At 43.3% G+C, this 21093-nt stretch overlaps 1 protein-coding gene across 2 annotated transcripts in view; it reads right to left on the bottom strand.

Moving 5' to 3' along the window:
- Positions 1-542, bottom strand: part of LYN (LYN proto-oncogene, Src family tyrosine kinase) — a 43999-nt gene extending 43457 nt beyond the window's left edge. Inside the window, exon 1 of one of the 2 annotated variants that reach the window (XM_083623002.1) lies at positions 99-542. The gene's annotated coding sequence lies outside the window, so the exon portion shown is untranslated. The remainder of the gene's footprint in view (positions 1-98) is intronic. The other variant, XM_083623004.1, reaches the window with a different exon arrangement.
- Positions 543-21093: the final 20551 nt, after the last annotated feature.

The following is a 21093-nucleotide window of genomic DNA, read 5'->3' as shown; positions in this document are numbered from 1 at the left end:
GGCCAGGCTTCGTCCTTCGGAAGCCAAGCCACCTTCCAGCCGCTCCTTCCCGCCACCCAACCGGGGCTTTGCCGAGAGGGTGAGGGGAGCCCACTTACTTTCCCCGGGGTCCCGAGCTTGGGAAGTCCACGCTCGCTGCTTCAGCCCAATGGCCCGGATAGAGCCCGAGCCCGGCAGGAGCGCCTCGCCGGCAGCCGCGCCGTTTTCTCGGCCACAGGGGAACTGAGAGCACGCCCGAGGGGAACCAGCCAGCCGCCGCCGCCGCCTCCTGCCAAGCGCCCGTCCTGCTCCCTCGCAGAGAGGAACTTGGGCGGCTTTCGCAGCCTGTCGGGGGCTGAGGCTTCGCCGCTCACTTCCTGGTCCCGGGAAATTTGCATAGCAGGTCGGGAAGGTGGCCGGCCGGCGAGGGGGGGGAGCCGGGATGGCGGGCGGGGGGGGGGAATCTTTCTTGGAAACCGAAAGGCGGGTCCCGGCGGGACGGCGACGAGGCGCTCCAAGGGCAGTGGCAGTGCGGACACACCCGCTCCGAGAGCGGGAGAACTCGCTCGCTCTTTCTCGCGCTCGCAGCCGGGGCTCTTGAGGGCAGCCGGCCCCACGGCGCGGAGGGGGCGGTGGGGAGGGGACTCGGCCCGCGGCTCCGAGCTCGGTCAACCCCAGGAAAGCAGCTGCGCGCCTTCCTTGTGGGTGGGCAGTAATTATTCTGACCGAAGCAACCCGGTGCGTGAGGGGATAAAAATAGCCAAGCCAAGTGGACTCTGGTCCCAGCTCTTCGCCGTCGCCAGCCTCGGAAAGGAGCCTCCATCGGGGCCTAGTCTCCCCCCAAGAAGCCTGCCCAAGTCTGGCTCGCGTGGTCCTGGGCAAAGCAGGGCCTTCCGGCCTTTAGACCCCTCTAGTGAAATGGGGAATAGAAACCTTGATTGCATAAGGAAGGCCTCTGAAGATCAATACTCTAGCCACATGCTCCAGTGCTGCGTTACACCACCCCAGTCTCGGAGCCAGGAGAAATGCAAGGGGTTCTGGTGCTTCCCCAGGGTTCCGCTTCCTTAGGGCCAATGGAGATGGTGGTGTCTTTTGGAGATACGGTTTTATTTACACACATATACCACCTGAGCATATGGAGAATGGAGAGGCTGGCAGCAATGACACCCCAACAGATCTTGCTTCTCCTTTAGGTTTCCAGGGGAGCCCCCAAAGCCCAGCACATGTTATGCTAGCAGCTTCTAGCAATCCGGACCCAACTGACTGTCACACACACTAGCCTATTGTTCTACATAGCAGCTAGGTGAGGCAGTGGGGGTGAGACCCTTCTGTCCCTTCTGTGGCACGGAGCAACTTTGGTTATGCTAAATTGTGGTATTTAAGCCATTGCCTTGACAAAGGGACTAGTTTGGCAAGCTTGCTCTTAAACATTCTACCCCCACAGACACAGGATCCGGAGAACTGGAAAGGGACCCAGGGTACCATTCAGACTGACACCTTCCAAACACATAACAGTTACTACGCAGGATCAGCTGTGTGGCTGTAGACACATCACCATTTATTTTGCATCCAGTGTACTCCCATTGCTAGTTTTTGAAGCCACATACACATGAGGTCAACCCAGAGCTGGCTCTGCCCTTAGGCATACTGAGGTAGGTACCTCAGGAGGAAGGTACCCAAGGCAGCTGCCCTATAGGTGCCTTTCCCTCGCCACAGAAGCAGAGCCAAGATCAGCAAGATAGATTGTGTGTGATTTCAGCAAGATCTTATTCAAGATGAAAGCCAGCAGCAGAGGTGACAAGGTGGGCAGAGAAGTGGCAACAGCAGGGCAAGGCAGCGCTTCCCATTTTGCCTCAAGTGGCGAAACGAGATGTGCCACCCCAGTTTAGCCACAATCTATATTGGTTATCGGTTCTGTAGGTTCTTGAGAAGTGCTGTGTATTGCATTTTTCATCAAAGCAGCTTTGCTTCAGCCGGAAAACAAGCCACATCCACTTTGCTGGGGTCAGCCAGTTATGTACATTTGAGGCATCTGTTGCACATGTGCAAATGTCAGCTTTGTGGAGAGGTGTTCGGGGGGGGAGGTTGCATGGGGGGAAACCAAACAGGATAATACGCATTGGGTAAAGACACCCTCTTACCCGTCTCTGATGTGTACAGCAAGGGGCAAATGTGGCTTGAATCACAGCAGGAGGGGAAATACCTTCACTACGTTTTAAGCCACTAATGCGTACATAGCCTGATTCAGTTGCATGCACTGCACGGCCTTGGACAGCTCTCAGCGTTTCAGCTTGTAATCCCTCTATCTATAAAATGAGGGAAACCAAGGCTTACCTTAGAAGAAAGGCGAGCACAATAAGATTGTAAAGTTAAGAGTTGTTAAACCTCTGGCAGGGGAGCCTTCCTGTGGATGAATCGGCATGACTTCTGCTAACTTCTGCTAATGGAAGTCTTGCTAATCTGAAGGCATTAACCACTGTGTAGATACAGCTGAGTGGCCATCATTTCAAGATAGACAAACTGTTTCATGCAACATGTAGCTCATGTATGGCAAAAATGGTCACTAGGTGGGATGGCATTTAAAATGGATTAGACAAGAAGCATAGTCTACTGAAAACCTTTAGTTATGATAAAAATGGAGCCTCCATGTCCAGGAACAGTGTACCCCTGATAATCACTTGTCAGGAACAAGCTCTCTCAGTTTTGCTGCTGCTTGTGAGCCTCACAGGAGCATCTGTTTCCCAAGTATTGGAGGCTGTATATGTGAAACCCCTTCATGGATCACTGCCTTGCCGTGGCGAAGGGGCTTGAATAACTCAGAGAAGCTATGAGCTATGCCGTGCAGGGCCACCCAAGATGGACAGGTCATAGTGGAGAGTTTTGACCAAACGTGATCCACCTGGAGCAGGAACCGGCAAGCCACTCCAGTATCCCTGCCAAGAAAACTCCATGGACAAAGACAACAGGCATATGAAGACAGGAGTGCCTGGCATGCTCTGGTCCATGGGTCACGAAGAGTCGGACACGACTAAACGACTAAACAACAACAATATGTGAAACAGAACTTTGGCCTGATCTTCTGATCCTGCAAGAGCTGTTCACGTTCTTCTTTCCATTCCATATTAAACATGCCATGCAAATACCTTTATGGAAACAATGCACAAACAAGCAGCTTGTCATGCATCCAGCACCAGCAGGAATATTTTCCCTGCTGGTATCCCATTTGTTCCCAATTTTTTGCTGTATAAAAAGCCAGGAATAATTAACAAGGGTTTTGGATTGTCATTGTATTTGATTGATTGATTGATTGATTGTGTGTGTGTTTTCATTTTGAACTACCCAGAGGACACTGTTGATTGGGAGGGATAAATAAGCCATAAATAAATAAACAACACAATAATATATAGTTACAGGTAGGTAGCCGTGTTGGTCTGCCATAGTCGAAACAAACAAACAAAAAAATTCCTTCCAGTAGCACCTTAGAGACCAACTAAGTTTGTTATTGGTATGAGCTTTCGTGAACTGTATCTGAAGAAGTGTGCATGCACACGAAAGCTCATACCAATAACAAACTTAGTTGGTCTCTAAGGTGCTACTGGAAGGAATTTTTTTATTATTACTATTTTGTTTCGACAATAATATATACTTACAGTGATGCTGATGCTGCTAATAAATAACAGTAACATAACAGTAGGAGAAGTAGAGGCAGGAGGCCACCCAGGTTTTCCCCAGAACACACTTAAGTTGTGTCTAATGTAGAAAGTTCTGGGGCTCAGTCGTTACACTGTTAACAGGTTTAATGTAAAATAAAATTAATACATTCTCCATGTGTGTCTGCATTTTTAATGACTGGATAAATTGTTGCTGTATATGTTTGGAGATAGGGGTGGCAACTTGAACAAAATATTGGGGGACGGATGGTCCCCGCCCCACACAATTCTTCACAAGATGTGGCACACACACACACACCATTTGAATGGCAATGCCCATCAACTTTTGGGGGGTTGATCCCCTCAAATATTTTATGGAGTGGGGGGGCTGAAGGGACCTTGGCCCCCAGGAGTTGGCTCCTATGCTTGGAGAGATGTAGAGTGCTGAAATCTTCTGATATGACTTCAGTAGGAAACAGCTAGGAAACAGCTAAACAAGAGAGTTTTCATTTATGCCTATTTACAGTGGAATTCTATGCCTATTTAGAAGTAAATTCTGCTGACCTGTGGGGTTTTCTCTCTGATAAGTGGTTATAGAGTGTAAGCCTTATAGGGCACTCCCATGCATATTTACTCTGAAATAATTCACATTGTGTCCCATGCTGCTTGTTCTTAAGTAATGTTGCATAATATTGCAGTCTTAAAAGGCAAACCTGTGCACATTACTTGAGAGTAAGTCCCAAATAAAAATAAATTCCACTGAATTCAATGTAACTTGCTTACTTATTTATATTAGATTCTATTTATGAATCTCATCCCATAAGATACCTCAATTTGATTTCACTGTAAAAACATCAGCAATACAAAGAAAAAATAATTTCATATAGAGAAACAACTTGCTTCTGAGTATGCATGCTTAGGGTTGTGTTGTGTACAGTAAGTCACATATAGGTCAACTTAATGGTTAGGCTTTCAGATGAAAAGGTGAATTTGTTTCTCAGCTGTCTAAAACCCCTTTGAGTTATAGGAGCTTGCAGGTACCAGTAATTGGAACCTATTTGCCTTGCTAGCCATTGTGTGTTTGAGCGGTTGTCTTCTGCTGAGCTAATTGCACCAGTAATTTATTTCACACATTATCTTTTTTTCTGCTTGACTTGAAAATGCAAATATCCTCCAGCTATTCATGTATATATCACTCACACTAACAATATGTATAATAACAGAGCCAGCAATGATTTATGAGTACATCTTACTGAATATGTTTGTCAATGCACTTGTGCTTCATTAATGCCCAGCATCAGGGGTTCCCACTACAGGGGACTGGGGAGGGGGATAAAAAGAGTAGCAACAGGGAAAAAGAATTGAACAACAACAATTTTTAAATATTGCAAAATGTGGCACTTCAGTTAGAACATTTGACTCCTTGACTAATATGCCCTACTATAGACATCAGCTGTAAGAATTTGGTGGGAAATACAAAGCTTTGCATAAAGCTGTCCTGTGAAATGTTTATATTCAAATACATAATTTAGGTATGATTTCTGATAATAATGCCCTTCAATGACAGAGTTAAAATGTTTGATGTGGGCTAACCCTGTAAAGAAAAATAATAAAAACATGTCATAGATTTACTGTGCTAAGAGCAAAATGCATGGATCAGAGTACCGGTAGATGTTCAAATTCTTTAAGGCTGGGTGTCACTGACAATTGCCCAGGGTGATCAATGGGCAGAGCATTCATTTGAGGAACAATGAAAACAAATGCACCATAAACTGAAGTCTGGAAATAATGTGATTATAACTAACCATCTCCTAAGCCCTTTCCCACTCGGCTAATCCCCTCTTGCTCCCCACCCTGTTCCCTCTCCCTCCAACTATCAACTGACAGAATCCCCACACTGCCCAGGCTGTCATTTCCTCCCTCCTCCCTCCTCCTCCCTCCTTCCTTCCAAACACAAACTCCAAAAATTTGTTCAAAACAGTTCTGTACTGCTTGTGAAGGATGCTATGGCAAACATCTAATTACATAGCCAACTCTCTAACTGACAAACAAAATAGCTATTCGGCTTTGGAATGCCTCAGATCAGGCTTTGATTACACAAGGATTACTATAGGATTATTATTATTATTATTATTATTATTATTATTATTATTATTATTATTATTTGCACCTTTCCCCTCTTATATGACTGCTCAACAGAAGGAGTCACTGCTGCCTAAAAGGTTGGGGTTCCCCTTCTGGCTCAGAAACTACAAAGTCACTGTGCTTTGTAGTGTTGCCCATCAGATCCAGTGAATGATTGGGCAGGAAACCTGCTGCTCGTAGGCACTGAGCCTGACAAACTCCTAGGATGGAGCAGCCCATTGACTATCACCGAGCTCTTATTTGTGAAGCTGAATAGCAGATGGATGCACTGCTTAGAGTCCAGGTGAATCCAAAGAGAGTCTCCTTCAGTTATGGCTCTCCATTGTTCAGTCATGTTGGTGGAATGTATGTCGTAATCCATGCTACTGTGGAATTGGGCATGAAGCTGCCTAAAACCAGGGCAGTGCATACGTCATTTTAGCTTGATGATGTCTTCTCTTCTCGGCAACAGTTCTCCAAGGGATTCGTACAAGGAACTTTCCCAGCCTGTGAGATATCAGGAACTGAACCTCGGATCCTCAGCTGCTTTACCATCAAGCTACAGGCTCACTCCAATAGTAATTCTGAATTCATTAATGCAGAATAAAGGAGCATAAAGGATAATGCAGCAGACAGCAATCTTTCAACAGTGAAACTCTGTAAAGTACCCCTGTCCATAAAGGTAGAGGCAACAAATGCAGGTTTAACCGGTTGCAGGTATTTGCACAGCCAAAGATGCATGAATCTGGGTGCTTTAGTGATGTAGTTGCTGCTGAAAAAAATGCTTTCCATATAGCCATATAGTCCATAGGAACTGGAGGCCCCTCGACTGTCCTCGGGCCCAGTATAGGACCACTTTGACCGGATATCCCCAGCCGATGTGGACAGACTCCTCCGAGCTGGAAAGCCCACCACCTGTCCTCTTGACCCGTGCCCGTCTTGGCTGATTAGAGCGTGTCCAGACGAGGTGCGGGCCCCCCTAGGGGATATCATCAATTTGTCCCTTGGCACTGGGACATTTCCAGAGGAACTGAAGGAGGCAGTGGTGCACCTGCTCTTAAAGAAAACATCATTAGATCCCTTTGATCTGTCCAATTACTGCCCGGTTTCAAATCTTCCATTCCTGGGTAAGGTGATTGAGAGAGCGGTTGCTGAACAGCTTGGTGGGTTTCTGGATGAAACATCGGCTCCGGATCCATTCCAGTTCAGCTTCCGCGCTGGTCATGGGACCGAGACGGCTCTGGTTGCCCTAACAGATGATCTCCGCAGGCAGCTGGATCGAGGCGGGTCGGGGCTGCTGATTTTTCTAGACCTGTCAGCAGCCTTCAACATGGTCAATCACGAACTCCTGCACCACCGCCTTGCTAGTCCTTCGTTTCTATAAGGAGGCCCTATTTCTGCCAGCTTTAGTTCCATCTGCAGCCTACACCCCATTCCATATTCAAAACATTCAGAGGCCCCTGGAGCAGATTTTCAGGGCAATGCAATTGGAAGGGAGAGGTGAGAAAGCCCCATTCTGTGAATATGTTTTGTTCAGGGAAGGAAAGATAGGATCCAAAGTAATGTATGCAAGCAACAAATTGTGGGCTGGAGCATCAGTTCATTCTTTTTCCCCTCACCATCCTAGAACAAGAAGGGTAAAAGGCAGCCTTGAAATATTCCAATTGTAAGTGGAAGTGCACTTCCGGTTAGCGCCAGCGCTTAATGGCGGACCTCACCCGGAGCTCCGGGAGAGGTCTACTTCGTAGGTTCGGGTCCTGTCAGCTACGGCGGAGCGGGGACCCTTAAAAATCACAGGCGCGTTGCCTGTGAACCGGAGACTCGGCGGGCACCTTTGCGCCCCCCCGACGCTGTGAAATAGCCTTTTTAAAGGCTGCGGATCAGCGGAGGGGGTGAGAAGCGGTGCTGAGAGTCGTTCTTACCCAGCCTGCGAGGAGAAGCCGCGTCGCCATTAGCGGAGAGCGCTGATTTCTTCCGGCGAAATTGGACTAAAAAACAACTATCCGTGAGTAGGATTGACCGCTAAAATACAATTGGATATCAAAAGTAAAGAAATTGGGCACCGAGACGGACAAGCACTAAAAAGGAAGTCTGCTTTCCGTTCTGTAGCAAGATCAAAGCGAAAGGCATTCCAGCTGTAACTGCTTGAGAGGAAATTTGTGGGAGCTAAGAAATTCATCACCAAAGCAAAGAACTCCCTCCCCGAAGGGCAGAAGGGGGGGGGGAGAAGATTTTAAAGTGTTTTTCTGCCAATTTTAAAGAATTGAGTCAAATACCGTGGTTCTTATACCTGGGATCGGACGCTCGGAGGAAAGGAACCGGCTAAAGACTGTTGCTATAAGAAGGTTAAAAAGTATCTTTAATTGACTTGGGTTACTCTCAACTTGAAATATTTACTTTGTTGCACTGCAAAGCTACTTACAGGACACTATTGATTTTAGACCCCACAGAAAGAGAAAATAACAATTGGAAGGGATTAGGAAAGTTTTGTTTACTTTTAGGAGAGTGTGGGTTTACTTGGAGAAGTAAAAATTGACTCTGCGCCCTCTGGTGGATCTACAAATTGTTACAGCAACGAGTGAAATCTATGAGAACTTTTGTTTGACGGCTCAAGAGTCTGGGAATGACCTTGACTAAAAGACTTTGTTATGGCAGATGGTAAAGAGAAAGGGGATTTACAGGAAACAACTTTGAGATCTGGCAAACAATATAAAATTGACTCTTTTATGCAGAGAAGGGCTTCAGTATCAGGAGCCTCTGGAATTACAGCTGTTCCAAAGGCAAGAGTGAAAACAATGTCTACAGAAGAATCATTTGCCAAGGTATTGGAGAAGATAAATGACTCTCTGGAGGAACTTAAAAAACAAGGTGCAGAAACTAAAGCACAAGTTGCTGAAACTAAAGTACAAGTTGCTGAAACAAATAAGAAAATTGAAGAAATCTCTGGGAAAATTGACTCAAATACAAAAAGTATAACTGACCTTGGGAATAAAGTGAATTCAAATACAGAAGCAATTGGGCAAATATTGCAAGAATCATCTACAACAAGAAAAATAGCTGAGGAAGCCAAAGAAATTGCAACTGCTGCGGAGGCAAAGTTTCCACCAGTGTTTAAGAAACTAGATGAATATGAACTGGCACTTTCTATGCAGGATATGCAACGCAAGGAGAGAAATCTAAGGATCAGACTTGTGCCGGAAAAGGAAGAAGATAACCTGGTGGACTATTTGACAAAAGAATTTTCTGACTTTTGGAAGCAGGAGCTGGGCAAAGAAGAATTTAAGATAGAAAGTGCTTTCAGATTGGGAGCAAGGCAGAGGAAGAATCGACCCAGAGATTGTCTTATAACTTTAAGATCAAAGGAGGAGCGAGATAAAATATTGAACCTGCATTATCAAACAACCCTTCGAATCGAAGACTTTTATATTGAGATCTTCAAAGACATTCCTAAGAGTATCTTGGACGCAAGAGGACATTACAAGGACCTGGTGATACTGCTGAGAAAGAACTACATACCATTCAGGTGGGAGTTCCCCCAAGGCCTGTCTTTTAAATACAAGGGAAAGAAGAGAAGAATAAAGACCGTGAGTGATAAAGACAAGTTTATGGGAGAACACGAAGAAGACCTACAGAAAGAGACTTATCCAGGACAAGGGCATCCTTCATTAGATACGGAAAAGGAATCACCGACAAACGAGGAACAAAAATTGGGAGCTGTAGGAGGAAAGAGCAAGTAACCCCATCATGGCTCTGCAACTTCTAACTTGGAATTGTAACGGTTTGAACATCCCTAGAAGGAGAAAAAATATATTTCATGCTTTGAAGAAAGATCAATTAGACTTAATTTGTTTACAAGAGACCCATGTGACAAGAGCTCATAGAAAGTTACTAGTAAATAAGAAATTGGGACAAGAATTTATATCTTCAGACAGAGTAAAAAAGAGAGGAGTGGTGATTTATGCAAAGGAGAAGCTCCAACCGAAACAAATCTTTAAGGATGACCAAGGAAGATATTTGGCAATTGAAATTCAATTTCAAGGAGAGAAGTATTTGATAGTGGGAATTTATGCACCAAATGAAGGGAAAGCTGAATTTTTTAAGAAGTTGCATGAGATTTTGATGGACCACATGGATTGTAAACTAATCATGATGGGAGACATGAATGGAGTAGTTTCAACAAATATGGACAAAGCACAAAGACAGGTAGTAACAAAAGATGGAAGATTACCAAAGACTTTTTTTGAAATGACTGACAATATGGACTTGATTGACATATGGAGAACAAAACACCCACTAGAAAGAGAGGGAACCTTCTTTTCTGAAGCCAAAAGGACATGGACAAGGATCGACTAAATTTGGGTAACTAGCAGTATGGCGCAAAACATAAAGAGAGTGGAAATCTGCCCAAAAACCTTCTCCGACCACAATGCAGTGAAGATGGTGATGAGGCAAACAACAACTGGATCCTTCAGATGGAGAATGAATGACACCTTATTTAGAGATGAGGAGATTTGTAAGAAGGCCCAAAAAACCTTGACAGACTATTTTGAAATTAATCTAAGGACTAAAGTAGAAAAAAGAATAATATGGGACGCAAGCAAAGCCGTGATGAGAGGGTTCTTGATACAACAAAATACATTAAAGAAAAGGAAACAAAACGAGAGGAAGGAAAAAATTCTGGAAAAAATAAAAGAAGGGGAAAGGAAACTAAGATCGAAGCCAAAATCACAAGAGATCTTAAGAGAAATCAAACTTTATCAAACACAATATATGGAACTGACGAATCAAGAACTAGAGTGGAAAATTAAGCAAATGAGACAAAAGACTTTTGAATCGGCTGACAAATGTGGCAAGTTATTGGCTTGGCAAATAAAGAAGAGACAAAAACTCAACACGGTAATAAATTTAGAAGTGGAAGGAAAGAACATAAGCAACCCAGCGGAAATTAGGAATTGTTTTCAGAACTACTTTAGACAACTCTACACACAAGGGCCGCAAAAACAAACAGATATACAACAATTCCTCGAGAAAAATGGGCTGAAAGAGATTTCACAGGAAAGTAAGACAATTTTGAATCAGGAAATATCAGCACAGGAAATAGAAGATGCCATTCAAAACATGACGTTGGGCAAATCACCTGGACCGGATGGACTGACTTCCAAATATTATAAAGTCTTAAAGGCAGGGCTTATACAACCTTTGAAGGAAGTCTGCAATGAGATCATGGAGGGGAGGAAGGCACCCGATACGTGGAGAGAGGCCTATATTACACTTATACCAAAGACAGAGACTGAAAAGACTCAACTTAAGAACTACCGACCCATCTCGTTACTAAATGTGGATTACAAAATCTTTGCTGATGTTTTAGCAAAGAGACTGAAAAGAATTTTGATGGAGGAGATTCATGGGGACCAAGCGGGCTTTCTCCCGAAAAGGCACTTGTCGGATAATGTAAGGAATATAATTGACATTTTGGAGAAGTTGGAAGTGAACATAAACACTAAGGCAGTTTTGATATTTGTGGACGCCGAGAAAGCCTTTGACAACATTTCTTGGAGTTTTATGTTGAAGAACCTCCGGGGGATGGGGGTAGGCCAAGGGTTTGAGAATGGTATAGGTGCAATATACTCTGAACAGAAAGCTAAACTAATTGTAAATAATGTGGTCACAGAAGAATTCAAGATTGAAAAAGGGACACGCCAGGGGTGCCCTATCTCCCCATTACTTTTTATATCGGTCCTGGAGGTTTTGCTTAATATGATCAGGAGGGACCAGTTGGTTAAGGGGATCCAGGTCGGAGCTAAACAATACAAACTGAGAGCATTTGCAGATGACCTAGTACTTACATTGCAAGAGCCAGAAGCTAGTACGAAAAGAGTTTTGGAAATAATCCAAGAGTTTGGTCAATTGGCAGGATTTAAATTGAATAAGTCAAAAACAAAGGTATTGGAGAAAAATCTAACACAGGTGGAAAAAGAAAGGTTTCAGAATGAGACAGGGTTGACTGTGGTTAAAAAAGTGAAATATTTGGGTATAAACATGACAGCTAAGAATGTGAATTTATTTAAAGATAATTATGAAAAAACTTGGACAGAAGTGAAAAAAGACTTGGAGATTTGGTCAAATTTAAAGCTTTCCTTGTTAGGTCGAATTGCAGTCATAAAGATGAATGTATTGCCAAGAATGTTGTTTTTGTTTCAAGCACTGCAAATAATGGACAAAATGGATTGTTTCAAGAAGTGGCAGAAAGATATATCTAAATTTGTCTGGCAGGGCAAAAAGCCCAGAATTAAATTTAAGATATTAACGGACTCAAAGGAAAGAGGAGGGTTTGCCCTGCCAGACTTTAAACTTTACTATGAAGCGGCAGCTTTCTGCTGGCTGAAAGAATGGCTGCTTCTTGAAAACACAGACATTTTGGATTTGGAAGGTTTTAATAACATTTTTGGGTGGCATGCATACTTGTGGTATGACAAGGTTAAAGCACATAAAAGTTTTAAAAATCATATTGTCAGAAAAGCACTATTAAATGTTTGGGTCAGATACAAAGATTTGCTGGAAAATAAAACTCCAAGGTGGCTGTCGCCAATGGAGGCTAAGGCAGTTAAAAAGTTAAATATGGAGTCCAAGTGGCCAAGATATTGGGAAATTTTGGAAAAGGAGGGGGACAAAATGAGATTGCAGAGTTTTGAGAAACTAAAAGGGAAGGTGAGAGATTGGCTGCATTATCACCAAATAAATGAAGCGTTCAAATTGGATAGCAAAATTGGCTTCCAGGTGGAAAAATCAAAACTGGAGACAGAATTGCTAGAACCCAGTACTAAGAATTTGTCAAAAATGTACAACTTGCTGCTGAAATGGAATACAGAAGATGAAACGGTTAAATCAGCTATGATTAAATGGGCTCAGGACATTGGTCATAATATCTTGTTTGCTGACTGGGAAAAGTTGTGGACCACTGGGATGAAATTTACGGCATGTAATGCCTTAAGAGAAAATATTATGAAAATGATCTATAGGTGGTACATAACCCCAGTCAAGCTTGCAAAGATTTACCATTTGCCTGACAATAAATGTTGGAAATGTAAAGAAAAGGAAGGTACATTTTTTCACCTTTGGTGGACGTGCCCAAAGATTAAGGCATTCTGGGAAATGATCTATAATGAACTTAAAAAGGTATTTAAATATACTTTCACCAAGAAACCAGAGGCCTTTCTCTTGGGTATTGTCGGCCAAGGGGTGTTAAAGAAAGATATAACTTTTTTCATGTATGCTACAACAGCAGCTAGAATACTCATCGCGAAGTACTGGAAGACGCAAGATCTACCCACACTGGAAGAATGGCAGATGAAGGTGATAGACTACATGGGTTTGGCAGAAATGACGAGCAGAATCCGAAACCAGGGAAGAGAAACAGCGCAAGAAGAGTGGAAAAAATTCAAGGACTATTTAAAGAAATATTATAAAGTTAATGAAAGTTAGAATGATGTTGGATTAGAAAGTAAATGGTTACTATTAGTAATGGTTAAGACAAGGAGAATAAGGAAGAATAGTCTAAACTTTAACTAAAATAAGGGAAGATTTGCTGAACAATTGATAAGAATTTGGAATACAGAAATGGGAGGTATGAGGAAGTCGGGGAAGGAAGGTATAAGAAATTAGGATACGAAATGGTACATGTTTTTTGTTTTGTTTTGTTTTTGTATGTCTATGTATGTTGTGTTTACATGGAAAAACTTTTGAATAAAAATATTTAAAAAAAAAAAAAGAAATATTCCAATTGTATACACAGATGTCCTCTCTTTGACTTAGAAAACCATGCTCTGTCCTGCAGGCATTATATCCTGCAGATTGGATCGCAGACTGGAATGTATGACCTCACTTTGTACATGTAGTATGTAATGCAAATTTACATAGGAGCTTTCCTAAATGTTCAGAAGGCTTCACATGTATTATCTCAGTAATACAGCCAGGTAAGGCAGGCAGGTTGTAGAGACTAGACTAGTGTGATCCCCATATTACCGAAGGTCAGAAGGGTAAAGCTAGGAGACCATAGACCTGAACTTACAGTGAGTGCATAGCTGACCTGAGATTTAAACAAAGCGCTTCCAACTTCTTAAACTACAACATTCTCAACATATTTTTTTTCTGAAAGAGAGAGATAATATGATGGTTACTGTTTTAAAGCATTTTAAAAAATCAGGCTATTTTCAGCTTATAGAATCAAACTATACTACATGAAGTCAACCTTAAATACTTTTCTCCTACGGAAGAAGGAAGTGCACTTTGTTTTTGTGAGCTGCGTTGCTATCAAGAGTCTTTTGTTCATAATCACACATTCCTGAACCGGTTACTTGAGGTGAATTCTATTATAAGGAAAGAAGCAAAGGACTGTTACAGTTAAGTAGACAACGGTAAGTGATGAAAGCATAATAGAAGATTACTATCACAGGAAGCAAAAGCAAACATTTGAAGCCAACTCACTAAGTAACCAAACAGCTTTTTAAAGCCCCTAATAAAAACCCCCCCAACCAGCTCATATTGATTACAGTATTTTGAAGGAGCAGTAGTGTTGTTCAGAATCCTTTACAGAACTAACGTGGTTAAGGAATGAGTCAGGCAAAGTTAAGTATTTGTGAGTCCCAGCACTTTTACTGTGATAGGAAAATTCTGTGCTTAACCACCTCGCACCCAAAATAAGTGAGGGTGTGAAAAAAAGAAAGAAATAAAAATAAATTGGACTTCATTGTGCTTAATTTTGGAGGAATCATAACCTTATGCTAGTATTTTGTATTTTAAAACATGTTCATAAGGGAACTTCCTCTTTGATTCATTGAACACATTATCACTGCTTACCGTTCATATTTTTCCTGCTTCAAATGTCACCACAACTCTTCTGGTAAGGTTGCATGCACAGTATAATAATAATAATAATTAATAATAATAATAATAATAATAATAATAATAATAATAATAATAATTTATTTATACCCCGCCCATCTGGCTGAGTTTCCCCAGCCACTCTGGGTGGCTTCCAATCAAGTGTTAAAAACAATACAGCATTAAATATTAAAAACTTCCCTAAACAGGGCTGCCTTCAGATGTCTTTTAAAAAGAAGATAGCTGCTTATTTCCTTCACATCTGAAGGGAGGGCGTTCCACAGGACGGGCGCCACTACCAAGAAGGCCCTCTGTCTGGTTCCCTGTAACCTCACTTCTCGCAATGAGGGAACTGCCAGAAGGCCCTCAGTGCTGGATCTCAGTGCCCGGGCTGAACGATGGGGGTGGAAACGCTCCTTCAGGTATACAGGACCAAGGCCGTTTAGGGCTTTAAAGGTCAGCACCAACACTTTGAATTGTGCTCGGAAACGTACTGAGAGCCAATGCAGATCTCTCAGGACCGGTGTTATGTGGTCCCGGCGGCCACTCCCAGTCACCAGTCTAGCCGCCCCATTCTGGATTAATTGCAGTTTCCGGGTCACCTTCAAAGGTAGCTCCACGTAGAGCGCATTGCAGTAGTCCAACTGGGAGATAACTAGAGCATGCACCACTCTGGCAAGACAGTCCGCAGGCAGGTAGGGTCTCAGCCTGTGTACCAGATGAAGCTGGTAGACAGCCGCCCTGGACACAGAATTAACCTGCGCCTCCATGGACAGCTGTGAGTCCAAAATGACTCCCAGGCTGCGCACCTGGTCCTTCAGGGGCACAGTTACCCATTCAGGACCAGGGAGTCCCCCACCCCCGCCCACCCCCTGTCCTCCAAAAACAGTACTTCAGTCTTGTCAGGATTCAACCTCAATCTGTTAGCCGCCATCCATCCTCCAACCGCCTCCAGGCACTCACACAGGACCTTCACCGCCTTCACTGGTTCTGATTTAAAAGAGAGGTAGAGCTGGGTATCATCTGCATACTGATGTATATACACAAAGTATCAAATGTGGTGACAGTAATAATAATACAACAAAACAACAACACCACCACAAACTGGCTTATAAGTATAAAACCAAATTTACTAGAATAATAGCTAGAATAGAGATAGACTTGTAACCATTCAAACAACAAACATACTAAGGTGCCATGTGCAAGACAAAGCCTGGAGATAATGTAAACATGGAGTGGATAAATGTACAACTGTATTTTAACAAGTTACATGTGCAGTGAACGTTATACAGACTGGAGAAATGAATCGTTCAACAAGTAGCATAAGTCCAATCACAGAACGACAACCCCATGCTGCCACAACGGCAAGGGTAACACACTGGAGAATGTGAAAAAGTTTTTCAAAGCTGTTTTTCAAAGATTGGGCTGGATGAGATGTTCTTCAATAGGTCTTGAGTTGGAAACACAAAGCCGTATGCATGGATCAATCACGGGAAGGCAGATCAAAGCCACCACCCTGGTGAGAATAACACAAATTGGCAAAAGGAGACCTGTTCTCCGAATGTATTACAGGTTTCGCTACACGCTTCATCAGTCTGAAAAGCTGCATGATACAAAATAGCACTCCAATTACAATGTGTGGTACAATGTGTGGGCAATCTCCCAAGAAGCTCTCCTAGCCCGTAAGTTGTACCTCAGGTTAAAAACTTAATTAGTTCTGGAGGTCCGTTCTTAACCTGAAACTGTTCTTAACCTGAGGTACCACTTTAGCCAATGGGGCCTCCCGCTGCCGCCAAACTGCCAGAGCGCAATTTCTGTTCTCATCCTGAAGCAAAGTTCTTAACCCAAGGTACTATTTCTCGGTTAGCGGAGTCTGTAACCTGAAGCGTCTGTAACCTGAGGTACCATTGTAGTTATAATGCACTCTTCCATAAACTACCCCCTCTAGCGGGAAGAGTTGCTTCCACATAGCAAAAGCAGCTGGAAAACCACTTAGGTTTTCCTTTCAGCCCCCCCACCCCCGCCATAGGACAAAAGGATAAACAGGTCTCAAAGATACCACAAATGATGGCATGTTTGATTGTTAAATATGACCAATGTGTTTCAGCATAGAAAAGCTGAAAAAAACTCCTTTTGTGTGTGTGTTTCCCCTAACAAATAAAATTATAAAGATACCACCCTTCAAAACCTACGTGCCCTCTCCCTCCTCCTACTCCCCATCTGATCATCTTGAGTTTTTCTTTGATAAATTGAACGTTAAAGATGAAATTGTATAACAGTTGTGATGCTGAAAATTTGCTAGATATCATTTCATCTGTACTTCTAATTTGATGGTGCAAAGTAATCTTGCAAATGACCCCACAGCTTTTGGTGTGAAATACCGGTAGTTGTTTTCGACCACATCCTGGCCATTAACAGAAAAGGAATGAGCCAGATCCTGTGAGCCTAGTACCACAGGATGGAGCTCAAAGGCTCCCAACAGTATGGGACGCTAAAGCAGAACCATCAGCAAAGCACTGCCCTTTCACATACCCGTCTTGTACAAAAATATAGAAGTTCTGGACACAATTCACACAGCATGTACAGAAAAATGAGAAGGGCCAGGGAGGAAAATGCACTTTAATAGGTTGAGTTCTCACAGTAAGAGAGATGTATGTGGAAGAAGAAGAGTTTGGATTTGATATCCCGCTTTATCACTACCCGAAGGAGTCTCAAAGCGGCTAACATTCTCCTTTCCCTTCCTCCCCCACAACAAACACTCTGTGAGGTGAGTGAGGCTGAGAGACTTCGAAGAAGTGTGACTAACCCAAGGTCACCCAGCAGCTGCATGTGGAGGAGCAGGGAAACAAACCCAGTTCACCAGATTACGAGTCTACCGCTCTTAGCCACTACACCACACTGCAGCTCAGTGGGAGAGTCCACATTTTGCATACAAAAAGTCCCAGGTTCAATCCATGATCTCTCCAGGTAGGGCTGGGGAAAGACACAGTCAGTGTTGACAATACTGCGCTCAGTGGATCTATTCTCTGACTCAGTATAAGGCATATGATGCTTTCACACTAATGAAACCCCCTCCCCGCCTATATTCAAAATATTTAAATGCAATACTATAAAACTCAGAATCAAGCAAACAAATTAGACCACATTCTCTTGTCATGACTTAGCAAGGCTGGCGTTTGGGCTAAGTTCAGTTTGTGGAGCCTCCCAATGTATAGGACTCGTACACACAGAGCATACACATGAAGTCTCCTTTGATGGAGACCCAGATGTCACACCCAGTCCTATTTGCTTTCCCTTCTGAATCTGGGAGAGTGGGCATATCATGACAATTTGTACAATCATCTTTGACAATACTAAGCACTTTGCTTGGGAGATAGAAGATCAAAGTGCGATATTCTGGACCGGCTCCTTTTAAAAACTATATTAAAACGTTTCGTTGGGGGAAAAAAAGCTGTCCAAATGCAGACATGAATGTGAACATTTTATGATGTTTTTGAAACATATTCTCCTTTCTTCCAGGGATGTGCTGAGAGTCTGAAGTATGAAAGGTTCTCTCCTTCCTTCCCCCGTTTGTTTTCCATCCATGCTCATCAGATGGGAGAGCAAAGAAGTGAAAGGAAAAACTGGGCAGCAATATCAGGATATCCTGCTCTGTTTATCTAGCAAAGTCAGATACATGACTCATCAAACTGTTTAATAACCAGACCCTACTGGGCAGCTTTCTGCTCATTTAAAATCTCTCTCTCTCTCTCTCTCTCTCTCTCTCTCTCTCTCTCTCTCTCTCTCTCTCTCTCTCTCTCTCTCTGTGTGTGTGTTTGTGTGTGTGTGTTTAATACAACCTTCTGGGACAGAAGCAAGTCATGGGAAGGAGGAGCCAGAAGGGGCATCTCTTCCAGCTGCAGCCAAGTGGAATGGCTGCTGCCACATGACAATTGAGGGAGGAAAGGATGAAGCTGATGGCCTGGAGCTGGTCTTCTAGCAGAGCAGATAGAGGCTCTGCTTCCCATCTCAAATATATCTCAAATATAGTTATCTTTATTTCCTGCAGTGCTAGATAACCATAAGAAGCTGTCAGAAGTGCTACAGATTCTACTGCATTTAGGTAAGCTTTCCAGTACAGCGGTACCTCGGGTTACATACGCTTCAGGTTACAAACTCCACTAACCCAGAAATAGTACCTCGGGTTAAGAACTTTGCTTCAGGATGAGAACAGAAATCGTGCTCCGGCGGCGCGGCAGCAGCTGGAGGCCCCATTAGCTAAAGTGGTGCTTCAGGTTAAGAACAGTTTAAGGTTAAGAACGGACCTCCAGAACGAATTAAGTACTTAACCCGAGGTACCGCTGTAATCCTGGAGAATTCACAACAGATTGCGATAATCACTTGTGCTTTGGCTGCTTTAGTTGCTAGTTTCCTTAAGCGAGTTTTTCTAGGGTCACGTGTGTGAGCACATAGCAGCATGAGAAGAGCCTGCTGGCTCAGGCCTATGGCCCATCTGGTCCAGCAACCCATTTCTCACAGCGGCCAACCTATGGAAAGCCTAAAAGCAGGATCTGGGCACAGCAGCACCCTCCCCACCTGTGATTCCCAGCATACTGCCTCTAACGGTGGAGGTAGAACATATGACACTGTGTCTAGGAGCCATTAATAGTCTTACGCTTTCAGCTGCTCTACAAATAAGATGCCAGCCTAGCCTAGTTTTATTGCTGCTAATCATGACAAATGATTGAATGTTTTCAATAGAGCAATAAAAAGCAGCTGGATGCCTGACTCAATGCATTCTATGGTTCTAAGTTCAACTGCAAATCATAATCATCTAATGCAGCTCAGTAATTTAGCACTTGGCTGGTTACTTGTAACAATTCTCTTTTCACTGCCTCAGAGAGAAGAGTGGCAGGAGCAGCTACCATAAATACTGTCTTACACAGGGCTGTGTGAGGAGAGCAGCTCTGTTTCTAAGTGCTACTGGTTCTTAGACTACAAGAGAGCATGAGACATGTAGGCAGCTTTCATAGATCCACCCTGAATTAAATGATGGCGGAATATGACAATGCTCATTCTGTTCAGTTCAAAACTCTGTAACTAGGACTGCAACAAAATTTTGCAGAATGTCCTCCCTCCTAAAAGTTTAGGAATCTGGTCAGTCATTGCCTCCAATAAGAGTTCTACTCTTCTTTCTCCCCCCCCCCCCACTGGATTTTCCCTTTCCCAGCTACTTTCCCAGGCTACTAAGCATGCAGTTTTCATAGTTTCAGAGTTTGTCTTGCTCTTTTAGTAGCAGGTCACGTGATCCCCATGAACATGTGGATACCTACCTCTCTCATTTCTCAGTGGCCCTGTTTTGGCTACAATCCTAGCAGCACTTGCCACCAGAGATCTCTATTAGGGACCAACAATTTTGTTGATTTATTAACAAACAACACTCCCAGAATCTTTCCATGTTAAAGATGGTTCAGTTTCAATTTGCCCCCTGTCAGTTTTCACTAATTCTCTGGAAAGAGAGCATCTAGTACTGATCAGCTTGGTCACTCCTTTGCCCCAGTGCAGCAATCCAAAGGAATTTGGCAGCAATTAGAAAGTTATTGTTGCTAGTATGATGTTTAACAGGAAAGGACAAATCCAAAGGATGTTGCTCCTTTGAGGTTGTTACTTTTGAGTGTGGAATAAGGCTGGGGGTCCCTCATTCCATCCCTTGTTCTCTCTCTCTCTCTTTTTTTTTTTGCTATAATATTGCTGGTAGTATATAAAGAAGGCTGATCGCCGAAGAATTGATGCTTTTGAATTATGGTGCTGGAGGAGACTCTTGAGAGTCCCATGGACTGCAAGAAGATCAAACCTCTCCATTCTTAAATAAATCAGCCCTGAGTGCTCACTGCAAGGACAGATCCTGAAGCTGAGGCTCCAATACTTTGGCCACCTCATGAGAAGACTCCCTGGAAAGGACCCTGATGTTGGGAAAGATGGAGGGCACAAGGAGAAGGCGACGACAGAGGACGAGATGGTTGGACAGTGTTCTCGGAGCTACTAACATGAGTTTGACCAAACTGCGGGAGGCAGTGGAAGACAGGAGTGCCTGGCGTGTTCTGGTCCATGGGGTCATGAAGAGTCGGACACGACTGAACAACAACAACAATATTCTTGTATGGGATTAGAAAATTGGAGAAATGTACAGTATGTGGGTTGTTTGACCATCCATAGGATTAAGTGTGATCCTTGGGATACCCAGTGTGGAAAACAGTTGTGATTTACGAGTTAGCACCCACTGGGCATGAGCTAGGAGATGATGCATGTTTGCAATACTACAGGTTAGAGTGGAATGCCTGTGAACAGGATTTATATTATGGGTGCTATAAATTATTATGCTATGTCCTTTTAATGTGAACTGGCTGTAGTGCGTCTGTGGTTGGGTTGTCATCTGTGGGTAGTGTATATAGCTGTCTGTGACTATTTTTGAGGCGGATTT

The sequence above is a fragment of the Podarcis filfolensis genome (assembly GCF_964270895.1).
Source record: "Podarcis filfolensis genome assembly, chromosome: 7".
Classification (NCBI taxonomy): domain Eukaryota; kingdom Metazoa; phylum Chordata; class Lepidosauria; order Squamata; family Lacertidae; genus Podarcis; species Podarcis filfolensis.
The sequence above is the reverse complement of the archived record's forward strand: the minus strand, read 5'-3'. Positions and strand labels throughout refer to the sequence as shown.